The 12,964-nt window shown below is 42.0% G+C and overlaps 1 long non-coding RNA gene across 1 annotated transcript; it reads right to left on the reverse strand.

Moving 5' to 3' along the window:
• Positions 1 to 272: 272 nt before the first annotated feature.
• On the reverse strand, positions 273 to 3,931 carry LOC139602534 (uncharacterized). Its single transcript, XR_011683289.1, has 3 exons — positions 3,801 to 3,931; positions 1,827 to 1,887; positions 273 to 1,725 (listed from the first exon to the last, which is right to left on the reverse strand). It is a non-coding gene; the product is annotated as an uncharacterized lncRNA (long non-coding RNA).
• Positions 3,932 to 12,964: the final 9,033 nt, after the last annotated feature.

The following is a 12,964-nucleotide window of genomic DNA, read 5'->3' on the forward strand; positions in this document are numbered from 1 at the left end:
GGCATAAATATCATGACTGGTACCTTGCTGTTCGCCAAAATGTCCAAATCCTCCATCATGCTTTGGACAAAGGCCTTGTGGAAGCACTGCATTTAAACTTTTTACCTGCAGAAAAGCTTCCTGTTCAGGCTTTGTCAACAGATGCATGAAGCGCAAGAATTACTGTTGACAGTGAACACTTTATTATGGGGCAAAAGATCCTCTTAAGAATGTAAGGTCAGCAGTCTGTGAGTGAAGAATTTCTTATGCACATCAACACACAAATGCTTGATGCCTAATCCTTTAATATGATTTTTATGGATTGATTTCAACAGGAATCCAAGGACAAATCTTCGGTAGCTGAACAACCTTCTATCAGCAAGCTGGCTTTGTTGGAATTCATGCTCAAAAATTATCCCACTCTAGTTGCTTTTTAATATTGTGATTGCCAGGGCCCAGTCCTGTAGCTTGTCTCCAGTTTTGAGTGGCTCCTTTCTGAAGCAAACCCCTATTAGCCTTTTTTGAGCATTTTGCTAAACCAAGTATTCCTGTTTATAGGGGGATGTCCTAGGGCAGGCTGTAACAACATGAGGATGACTGTCACATGGGTTAGTCTGAAATTACAATGGGTTTGTCAGTCATGGAAAGCTACTCCCGATTCAGGAGACAATTTCCATTTCATATGTGCTTTTCAGCCTCACTAGGTGACTTCCCTTGCATGGCAAATCGCAACTGGCTTGAGAGTAAACTCTTGGCCCTTCAGTAATTTCTCTGTGAGAGTCTGTCCTCAATGTGTCTGAAGCTCTGGCTTGTTATCCTGAGACTTGCTGAGCCCTTTCCTTCCAAAAATAACCTACTAGCTGTAAGTCTGTTCTCTAAGCTGTCACTACTGTTCTGTTCTGTTTTAAAATCTCTTTCTACTGTATCTCATTTTTATGTGGAACACAGCCCTTCTCTGAACTGTCCTGCAGTTTGTAGTTAGCTCAGGAAGAAGAGGCATCTGAAAGCTACTAAAAACATCGTGTTTCAAACCCAGCAGTTGTCAGAAATAAAGATACCTTTTGGTTTAAGTGATGGCTAAATTTTTCCAGCTGTTGCTCTTGTTAAAGAATTTAAATCTGGGAGGAAGTGAAGGTTTTTCACTGTACTACTCCTCCATCTGAGGTACTGCTTTAGTTCACTGCACTCAAGATATTTACTAATCTTTCTGAGCAGAGGAGCTGGACACAGGTTTGTTTAGTTTAGTGTGCAGGTTCTGCCTGACCCACCCTGTTTCCTGTGATCTGTGTATTCAAGGACAGTGAACCCCTTAGACCACGCCTGATTACTTGACCCAAGAGGTCTTCCCAATTCCTGGACTGGGTGCGTGTGCCAGACATACCCTGAACCTGTATCAGGGTGAGAGCCTGGGCTCAAATTGGTTTCCACTTTACCCTTGAAACAAGGCAATCCAGGTGAATAGACTGGATGTGAGCTTTAACACACTCTGACAGGTCCCACATCTGGATGGTTTGAGGGCAAAGAGGGAATGTCAAGATTGGAAAGCACACCAGGCTATCTCCAGCAGGGATCTGGGCAAGACCTTAGAAGACCTGTTGCCTACAAAGTACCTGGAGAAATTTCATCTGCTTAATTTCTCATGTTTCTTGAGTTTGTTTCATTGCAAACCTTCTGGTCATTCAACATAATGTTGCAAAGACCGTGACCTGGATTCTTCATGGTATCCATGGAAGATGTGGGCAATTCCTAGGAGAGGAGAGATTCTTAAATCTATATCAGTAGCTCAAAATCAGGCAGCTTTCTTTACAGGGGCATGTTTACCACTGTAAATCCTGAACATTACTTACCTTCTGCTAGTGCCCAGGGCTTTGCTGTCATTGCTGATACTGCATTTCTGGCACTGAAGACCTATGCCCAAAATAATTAAGATAATATGTGTTCAGTTTGCTGATTGTTTCTCCAGAAAATGCTTATGCTGAATTAATATCTCACTGTCTGTTTGAAAATCTGAGTTTTCTACAAAAATTTCTCCAGGTTTCTTACTTTTTTCTGTAGGTGACATTATTTAATGATATGGGGAAAATATAGAAAATAAGCTTGTTTTTTTTAAACTTGGGTTTTTAAAAAATGCACAGATAATCAGAAATAAAAAATTAAGAAGCACGAGTAAGTATACACAGTGCTATGAATTAAATGGGTTAAAAGGTCCATTTACTGTGAGGGTGGTGAGGCACTGGCACAGGTTTCCCAGAGAAGCTGTGGCTGCCCCATCCTTGGCAGTGTTCAAGGCCAGGCTGGATGAGGCTCTGAGCAACCTGGGATAGTGAAGGTGCCCCTGCCCCTGGCAGAGGGGTTGGAACTAAATGATCTTTAAGGCCACTTCCAACTCCAGTTATTCTGATTTTATACTTAGCTTCCCTTACACTTATTTGTGATAGAGTAGGCCCATGCTAAAAGTATTTTTATTCCATAATCTAAGGGCAGAAAATAACACCAGTAAAGCTTTCAGGTCATTTCTTTTTAGCAGCATCTGCCTCAATCCAAGGCATTGAGTGCCTTTCCTGCAAGGAAAGGGTTATCTCTGCTCTCAAATGTGAGAGCACACCCTGCTCTAGCCTGCAGGCACACAGATAATAATAACATGGAAGGATGGCAGCCTGTGCTCTGGAACGGTTTATGAGGAGGAAGTCCGCAATTACATATTTCTGGGCAAACATTAACCAAGGCTGAAGCCTAGCTTCGAAGAAAAACAACAGGCTGGAACCTCCAGTAATATAGCTGTTATGTGGACTGGAAAGAGCAGTCATGCATTCATGGAGCATTAGAAGCTAAGTAAGAATAGCACGACAACAAAGCAAAAGGCTTGATAATATTAGCACATCCTGGTGTGAGCCTGCAGAAAGCATCTCTGCCCCTGCCCAGCCCTCCAGTGATATTGGAAAGACCAAGGGGATTTTTTTTTAAGTACTCTCTAGCTCTCTTAAAACAGACCTAAGCCAAAGTAATGGGACTATTGTTTGCTGTGCTCACGGCCTAATCCATTTATATCGGTGGTTTCAGAGCTTGCCACCACAGACTGAAGTTTCCCCTTTAAAAAACAAGTTACTTTGGGCATCTCTCAATCACTGCGGTTACCACGCTACAAACAATTGCCATTCTGTGCTGTGGTTTTGTAAAGCAGCAGTCTTATTTAGAGCTTTGTGTGCTAAACTCGGATGTGCCCATTCTATTATGGACTCTCTGTACCTAAAAATGGAATTGTTACACTAAAATTAAGGAGACAGCCAAATGATACATACTTCCTCTGCTTTGTTTTTTCTGACAGACCACAATTGCTGCAGAGAAGCTGTCCAGTCATTACTGCAAACTCTGGGGAAAAGGAGTGACAGAATTTAGACCTGTATGGGAGAGGAGCGTTAGTTTAAAGAGACACTTGCTGTGGCAAGTATAATATGTAGATTCCAAAGTTAAGCACTTTGGAAAAAGTCCAAAAGATGAAGATACATACATTACTGCTGCTGGGGGGAAGGAAGGGAATCTTAAATGTCTCCATAGAGAATATTTACTTGGCTTTTCTTCCTTTCCTTTTTTTAAAGGGCAAGACAGCTGTAGCTGAGAAGCTTTACACTTGGATTAGGCTATTTGGTTCAGGTTTAATGGTAAAAGTTAATTTATTCTGTTGTTAGCTGGGCTAAAATAACAAAATAGGATTACTGTCCTAACATCCTTCACTGCTAGGCCAGGCACCTACCTTCCCACTCCTGTTAGTGACCTGAAATCACTAACATCCAAAGCCCTTAAGGAAGCTAAAATGAACTTACTGGTTCAGCTGGCTTCACTGGGGACAGTTGTTCCTGCCCCAGTGCTGTCCTCACAATTAGCAGTGATTAACAGTCCTGCTGCAACCAATACTCCACAGCGAGACTGGAATGGAAAATGCAGCCTTGGGGACTATGTGAGGTCTCTCTCAACAACAAATTATCTTCAAAAAGCAGCTGATCCTGCTTTGCCTTGTTCTGATAATGGAAAACTGTGTTCTTTGGTTTTGTCTTTTCCCTTCTATTCTGTGCCCAATATGGCACGCTTTTTAATGCCAAAGTAGCTTTTAAAGGCACCCCCTCCACCCCCAAGTGTTTTAGCAGGTTAATCTTCTGGAATATTTTAACAAAACACAAACTATGACATTCAGTCACAGAGTGATTTGTGCTTGCGTTTTGAGAACCCAGAATATTTCTAGATAAGTGCCAGTAGATTATTTTAGGTACACCAGAAGAGATCTGGTTTTGGCATTTTGGAAAGGTCCCAGTTCAGAGGGATAGAAAGAACTGGCCTGTTCTGATGAGTATGGCTGGATTGTACCATAATTAAGGAATAAAGAATTCTGACTCCTAAATAGGTATCCTTCAGAATATTTTAATCTAACCCAAATAAAACCATGTTTGTGTTTAAATAAGGAAGATGATTAATGGGATAATGGGAGGCAACAGAGTTTTACTCCTTGTAAAAGTAGTGCAAGTATAAACTTCACAGAAAACTGCTTTTTTAGTTTGTTTTGAGGATGGACAAATCACAGATAGCTTAAAGAGCCTCTCAGGTCCTCGGCCTGTCCTTTCATAGTTTACTGCATCTTTCAAACTATGGTTTCAGAGACTGAACATGGATTTAGGTTAATCTTTCCATGATGCATCTATATAAGATTTTATATGTTGATACGGGAGTAAACTTGGTTCCTCCTTGTCTTCTAGTGATGTGTCCTTCTCCTTTTGGGAAACTTAGCACATATCAGTGAACCAGCAAAGGATGAGAATCTAAGCAGAATATTCAAGTCAGACTTTTTTTTTGCCTGTTTAAGAAGTTACTCATTGCATTGTCATTCATAATTGTCTTCCCGTGTGACAGGATGGGCTCGTCAGATCCCAGGGAGATAAAGCGGAATTTGTCAGCTCCTAGGGGGCCAAAGTAAGCATCCTTCTGACTAACAGTCTTTGAGCACTGTGTCAGGAGTTATGGGAATTTGGAGTTACGTGCTGCTGTTGAGTGGCACAGCAAAATATGGTTGTGTAAGTGTGGTTAGTGGTTAATGATTTCTTTTTTTGTCTTTCCTTCTCTGCCTTCTGTGCTCCTTGCTCTGTACACAAGAGCAGGAAGGAGGATTTGGATGGAGCAATGCAGCCTCTTCATCTTTTCCTAAGTGAGTCAATATTGTTGCTATTTCTAGAAAGTCATCTTTGGTCTTTTAGAAAAGACCATCAAGAGATGAGAGACATTTTTGACATGGTAGTATGGAAGGTGGGAGTTCTCTGGCACACCAGGAGCTCTGCCTGCTGCCTCTTCTGATTGCAAGCATAACATATATTTTACATTCTCCCAGAGACTCATTTTGCCTCCCTGCTGCACGGCTTCAGAGCACGAGCCTCTGCAGCACTGGGTGTGAGAGAGAGTCTTGTGTAGGCAGCTCTGTGTTGACAAGTGCCTTGTACCATCTGCTTCCTTCCCCCACAAATCCATCAGCATCCATGCAGCAGCTTGTACTTGCTAAGAGCACTGCAAGGAGATGTGATTTGGATTTAATCATTAGCAAATGTCCCTTGACTGTTTCTCAGCTGCCCCATCTGAGTTTAATTCCAAGAGAAGGAAACTGATGTATTCCTGCTTTCAGGTGTAATTACTTCAAGACAGATTGACCGTTTAAGCACACACGACACTGCTTAGCTTTAATTAGAGTAAATTGGCAGAATTTATATGGCCGGTAGTTTTGGGGACTGTCAGATGCATGAAAGTATATTTTGCATATCATTTCCTGCTGAGGCTGAGACCAAGGTACTAGCTGAAAGGCTTGTAATTAGGATGAAAACACTTTGTAAATTTAACCCTATCTCCATTAGGAACAGAGTGGAACTGTCTGGGGAAGGGGGTGGTGCTCCAGGGAGACAAAAACATTTGAAAGAGAATGAGAAGCAAGAAGTACCTGGAGACTGTGCAATAACACAGATGAATGTTATTGCCAAGCTGGAGTCTTTGTGATTTGTAAGTGAGATTTATAAATCCCAAGGTTAATTTTTTTCTGGAAGGCTGTTCTAGTATATTGTATGACCCCAGTGTTGGTATAAGTGAAATTGAAAAAAAGGTTTGGCTAGATGTTCTGTCACAACAGTTCTTAGTGCACCAATTCAGAGTGCCCTGGAATAATGTCAGCCTTTGCTGGATCTGTTCCTGACTTGAACCTCAGCTGCACAAGCAGGGCAAGCAATGAGGTTTTAGTACATAAAGAGGTCCCAAATCATTGACTGAGCAGCAAGGCAAGCGCTGTTGAGCCCCTTCTGTACTAAGCAACGTGGAGGAAGGGCCTCTCATTGCTGTGTTCTAGACCCCCTTTCTGGTTGGAGAAGTTCTTTCCCAAACCAGGAACAGGGAGCTGCCTTGTGCCAAGCACCTGTTGATGAATGTTTTCAGTGTAGTTTGTATGCAGTTTACACTCTGTCTCTGCCTGGCAGCTGAGGAATCTCCATTTTAAAAATTGTGGAAGGTGAAGGGTCTTCAGTTTTCCCAAAGAAGGAATAGCTGACCACAGGTTCAAATTTGATTAAATTATTGGCACAGGGTTTGCTAACTGATATCTGCTTAATGTTGGGAGCTCTTACTGATGGCATTCTGTAAGAACAGAGTTGGAAACAGAGAGGTTTTTTATTCTGGAATAGCCCAAATTGTATTAGTTTCTGTTTTATTTCTTGGCACATAAAAGGTGGCTGTATCACCTTGATTTGAAGTTCGGTGAAGAGGCTCAGTGGAAATGGTTTCAAGCATCTTCTGTGATGAGGTCAGGATGGAATAGGAATCTGTTGGCCTGAGGATGCTGCAAATGTGGTGAGTCCAACATACTTACCTATTCTACTTTTTATTATCTGCATAATTTGTCCTGGGCCTGAGACCCGTGAGGAAAGTGGAGGGGGAGCTGTGGTGTTTCACACTTGGGTACCGATTTTTAAGTTGCTGAGCAGCTCAGAGTTTGGAGGGGAGTTTTTATTTCAGTGTCAGCTGCACCTGCCTAGGCACATCTTTGCTTTAATTTGGTGCAAGTGCTCCACTATCCAAACATGATATATCTGGGTCCAATAGTCCCCAGAAAACTGTGTTTTCTCTATCCAAAGCAATGGAGTCTGTAGATGGATAGAGGTGGTTATCTTGTGTTAATCATGAGAGAGGCCAGTCTGGCTGCTCCTTGTTTCTTGCTGCTTTCATGGGGTTTTTGCTTCTATGACTGAGTTGAAATACAGTCAGCAAGACCTGCATCTGCTGATGAGTTAAGAGCCTGCTGTCAGCGCCCATTCTCCCAGCACAGTATCTGTACTTCAGATTTCAGTCACCCTAATCTCTCTGCTTTCAGAAATGGAGTCCTGCATCCCTGAGAATGAGACGCAGCGGAAATTCTGTTGTTCTTTCTTCCCAAGATCGTGCATTAACAGCATTCTGGCAGGACTAAGGTAAGAAAGTAAGAGGAAAATCTCTGAGATCCTTGCTGTTCATTGTTCTCCTTCTCTTAATACAAACATTGTGATAGCAATTTCCGATAAGAAGCAGTTTTTCTGAAGTCCATGTGTTTCAGGCTTAAGCGAAATGACAAAAATAAGGGCTCAAGATGAATAACAAGTATTTAGTGCAGCAGAGGAATGGTGATGGTTGTAGTGTGATGTGCATTTTCTTCTAAGCCCAGCACAGATATTTTTTCCTGTCCCTTTTATTTTTAGCATGATGCTGGGGATGCAAAACAAATATGAAATGTTTAGGGCAGCAGTTTATGCTGTGACTAATCTGTCTTCTGTGAAGCTAATAATCCTCCCTAAATTCTTCTACAGGGGAAGTCATAGATTTGTACTTTTCACTGCATGGCACATCACAAACCAGAAACGTGGTTAATGGCTGCTAATAAGTCCCTGAATTCTCCTCTTCAGGGAGCCTTCCCTCGGGAGAGCCGTTATCGTTAATCTGGTTAAATCTGGATGTTTCCCCTTCTTTTCTTATGTCGTTTGTTCTCCTTTGAGGTAGTTACAGTTCATTTATGTCTAGCGAGGGGACAAGTGGTGTTTGCTAGAGCCGGCTGCAGGGGCCGATGGGCGCCCGTTTGCATGGGCCTCGTTACAAAGGCAGACCACATCCTGGCCAGGACAAAGTGCTGTCTGATCCACAGCCGGCACACACCAGTGCCTGCCTGGAGCCCTGCCAGCCTGTGGGCAGCCTTTGTGAGGAGCCACTGTGTTAGTCTGCGTGGAAGTCGAAGGAAGGGATAAACCAACTAAATTAATCTTTCTTTCCATTCTCTGGCAGAGCTTCCACCAGTCAAAATATGCATGTGATTCACTACAGTATAAATTTTTCCTGTGCTTTTTGTTTGCTGTCATCTAGGAGAAAAGTGGTGTGTCATTCACTCAGCTGCTTCACTGGGAGCAGAACACTGAGAAAATTAAAATATCCTATCTTGGGTATCTTCTTGCAAAGATATTCTTGCTTCATGTGTAAGAGGTATCTTTGCAACCAACTGATAAATACAGTATATATATAATCTTCCATCTAACAAGTTTTAAACCCCCCATGCAGCTCAGGTTCCAGGATTTAAACTTCCAACTCTTGCTAAAATGGGTGGGTAAGCAGCTATGTCTAACTCATATACCACAAAACCTGAGCTTGTGGGGAAGAGGGCAAAGGTGCTTTTGTAAGACAAATAGAAATCATTATTTTCTGCTAGTTAAGGACAGCAAAAGGAATCCACAAAGTGGGTTTGGTGACAGAGTTGGAGATATTACCCTGTACTGCCTTGATTTTGGGTGTGTAAAAAAAAAAAAAATCAGAGGAACAACTGATTTTCTTTTCATTTAAACACCACAATAAAATATGAACTCTGTGGAATGCTCTGCAACTTAAGGTGATTTTTAAAATGGGTGCAGCTGCATAGGTTTGGGTTTTTTGAGCCTTGCATTTCTCAGTTGAGAGAATTATCATGTAGCCACAGGGTTTTAATAAACCTTTTTGCAGCTAAAATAAAATGTTGAGGTTTGATGGGAAAGCAGATTGAAGTGGAACATTGGTTACATCAGTAAATGTGCCTTATTCTCAATTGGCAGTGGTGAGTGTGAGTCAGTTTGTTTCAGCCTCTAAAAATACCATATGTCTTTATAATTCCAAACAAGTCCTTAAGATGGACAGAAGAAGTGTGCTTTTTTTTGCTTAAATATGGCTGGTGAATATCTCTGAAAACACAGCAACCCACATCCTGGTTGACCACTGCTGTTCACCTCATGAAAAAGAGTGACCTCACAAAGGTAGGAACCTTCAGTTTGCTGTGGGGATGCTGCTCCTCGGCCTCATGTTTGCAGGTGCTGGAGAACAAAGTCAGCCCTGGCATAAACAGGTGAGTTTTCTATTCAAGCTGATGGGAGTTGTCCCCATCTGTGCCAAGAATAAACTCTTTTAAAATGCACTTGTGGGTGAATTCCTCACAGATTTTGTTTATCCAATTTTGTGTAAACATGTTGTCCTAAAAACTGTGTGAGCCCAGCTTTACCACATGATTCAGTACCAAACTATGTGAAATTAGCCCTTTTTCTTTGGATCTCATGGGTTTGACCTGAGAATAATTCTGAGGTTTTTAGTTTACTTGAATCTCTAAGTTGAGCAAAATTAACAATTTTGTTTAAGCCAACAAAAGTGCTTGGAGAAAATACCTATTTCCTAGAATAATTGTTGAGATGCTCATTGGTTTCAGACCTTTCAAAGCAGGCAAAGAGACTGAATGGGACACCTTTTCTCCACTGACTTCATTAAAATGTGTTCCTGGTCAAACTCTGAAAGGAGGTAGGTTTGTGTTTTATTGGGAACAGACCAGCCACTCACTGTTGGGACTCAAATCCACTTGTCTTTAAATCTTGGACAGCATTTGCTGATATATATTCTGGTAGGCATCACTGTCTGCTTGACTGATCTGCCCTAATGCTGTGAAACCTCTTTCAAAGTAAGAAGTCTTTTTTTGAGTCCTAGAAGGAAAAAACCCATCAAATCCCAAAACACACACCTTTTGGTCTAGAGCTGACCTAATTTCTTTCACCCTTTTACAAAACACATTTCATATATTTTGTCCAAAGTCTATTAATAACTTCGGCTTTCTGTATTCCAGCTGTAGTATTTAAATTTTTGCCCTTAATTTTCTTTTCTGCTTTTATGACTGTGAGAGGATAACTGGAAATATTTGATACACCTGTTCAATTGCACATAGGGACTCTCAGAAGCATGATAGAGAGAGAATTCTTTATCCATCTGTAGAGAATTATGGAACATTGCACCCATTTTTGTCAGTACAGCTATATTTGAGCACAAACCATTCAGACAAGAGCTGAACTTAAAGGAACCAAACTAAAGACAAGGGTGGTTTCCAGTGAGTAAGAACTGTGAAAATAAGCTGATAGAATTTAGAGTTCATTTACGATACTCCCTGTATTAAATACATTTCTTCCTACAGTTGTTGAATATTTTCTGTCCTGGATAGTCCCAAATCAGGCTGGCCATGTTTACTTTGAGATGTGTGGTGTTCATAATCAGATGCATAAAATTTGATTTTCCTCTCACAATGTAAACTTCCTGGACAGTCTCAGAGAAATTTGATAATGGATTTACTTTTGCCCTAACCGCAAACCTTTTTGTGGGTGTTCTGTTCAGCTTAGATGGAGGGTGTGGGAACATCTGGAAGAAAAAGTGCAAATAGTATTTCTGTGGATATGTTGCAGCTCAATTATGCCATTTCCAGTCCTTCAGAGTGCTCAAGTAGCACCACTGGGTGTAGCACACCAGTAAGAACAGGTGCCATGGACGAGGTTGTAGTGCTCTGTGCCAGCTCTTTGCTCTTCTCTAATTGCACACTGTTTGTCCCATGCAACCTGCAACATTATTATTGCCTTTTTTTCAGCATTGTTCTGAAATTTCAGTACTTGGGCATTGTCCTGGGATGTCAGATACTTATCAGATACTTGAGACTAGACAAGACCCCTGAGGGGCTTACAGCACTGAAAATTAATCTCTTCCCCCTCCAGTCCTGTGCTGTAGGTCGGCCTTTTCAGGATGGTGTTGGCTTTTTTTAGTTGTGGTAGGGTTGGTTTTGTTTTGTTTTAATTAGTCAGGAACATGGATACCGGAAGTACTAAAGCTTTACTGGAGTGGGATGTGAGGGAACAGGCTATTGTCACTGTTTGTGGGAGGAATCTGCTCAATAAGCCGATGTACAGGTCCCTATGTCAGCTGATAGTGCCCTCGTTAAAGCCTCTTACTAAAGGCCTGTCTTTCCTCCTGCTCTTGTCACTTGAAAAGCTCTAAAGCTATCACTCTTTATTTATCTGGGTTTGGAGAGAATGGGAAGAGCTGTTTCAAATCCCCAGGAAACGAGCTGAACAAAGGGTGTGATTTGCTAGGTCAGTCCAATGGCTTATCTCCTCTCCTGGCCACTCCCAGCCTTTGGCCTTTATCAGTGCTTCAGGCAGCAGTGGGATCACTTGCCCAGGTATCTTCCCAGATGGGGGATACAGTGAGGGGGTGGGTGCTTCTTTGGCCAAAAAACCCTGTTGCTTTATACCTTGAAGCATGATTGTTTTTTGTAGCATTGGCTTTGTTTATTTAGCAACAAATGTGGCTTGCACCCAAGGCTTTATTCCAAATGTTTGCCTTGATGTGCTGGATGCCTGACAGCAAACATGCAAAAGGAGCCCTGAAGATGTGACTTGGAAACAGAATTAACTTCCCTGCAGTAGTTGCCTGGAGGAACTAACAGCTAACAGCACAGGATCTGCTTGGAGCACAGCTTATCCTTGGGAGCAGCAGGGAACGTGGAGCTTTTTTGTGATTTAGGTAGACTCAGTTCTCAGTGCTGGACACATAAGATCTCATTTTGCCTTTAAAAAAAAAAAATCCATTATCTTCTCTGTCTATTTCAGGTTTGGTTCATAGTGTGCCTTGTCACCCTGGCAGGCTCCTCAACACTTCCAGTGATAGAAACTAATACGTGGTGGTGAGATGTGCTTGCAGGCGTAAGGATTTCTATTTTTAGAGAGTGTGAATATCTGCTCGTAGAAGGCTTGGCCATGGCTTTTGGAGGCATGGTAGGGGATGGTATTCCTGGATTACAAACTCTAGGAATCCTTACAGTGCTTGGGCTGGCTCAGACAGGATTCCAGAGACTCCACTCCTTCCAGGAGTCTTTGGGGAGTGTAAATCAGAGAGACAGCACAAGCATCCTTCCCAAGAATGAAGTGTGTGCACTGGTGCAGAGCAAGGGTGAGATCATGACCTTTCCCTCTCTGTCCTTTTGCAGGCTGCAAAAGCATTCTCTGCCTGTGTTCCAGGCAAGAGACTCAAGATGCTAGGTGATTTTTCCATGGTTTTATTCTCAGGAATACAGTATCTGTGACATGGTTTTGGTTTTTTTTGTGTTTTTTTTTTTTAAATAATGTAGTTGTTCTGGGACCTGGTTTGTACATTTCTGGTTTACACTCAAAGTTGCTCAATTCAGAATGAATAAAATAGAATCTTCAAGAATCTGTCCTCCTGTGGGCTTCCTTTTAGAGATCTTCCAAGCTTTTTTTTAAAAGAGTCTTCAAGTTCCACTTCTTTTTGGGTTAATTTTGGATCTGTTTAACAGTGATAGTGATTCTTTGTGATCAGAGGACTGGCTTGGGTGAGGCTTCAGTTTCACCATGGAAAAAGCCTCCAGAGGGAAAGGTGCTTTGCTCAGCTGCTGCACATGGTAACAGACGCTGATCCATTGAGCAGATGCAGATGCTGAGCACAGATGGCAGAATTCCCCCCAGTCCAAGGGGTCTGCATGGTTGCTTTGCTTCACTTCAATGCCACTTAAAGGCTGTTTTCAGTGCTCAAGTAGGACTTAAGTACTGCAGTTCTTGCTGGCACACCAGTGAGGAGGGTTATGGATGAATATTTCAGTAGTGCCAAG

Source organism: Agelaius tricolor, unplaced genomic scaffold (assembly GCF_023055355.1).
Source record: "Agelaius tricolor isolate 1412-34295 unplaced genomic scaffold, bAgeTri1.0.p SCAF_34, whole genome shotgun sequence".
Taxonomy (NCBI): Eukaryota; Metazoa; Chordata; class Aves; order Passeriformes; family Icteridae; genus Agelaius; species Agelaius tricolor.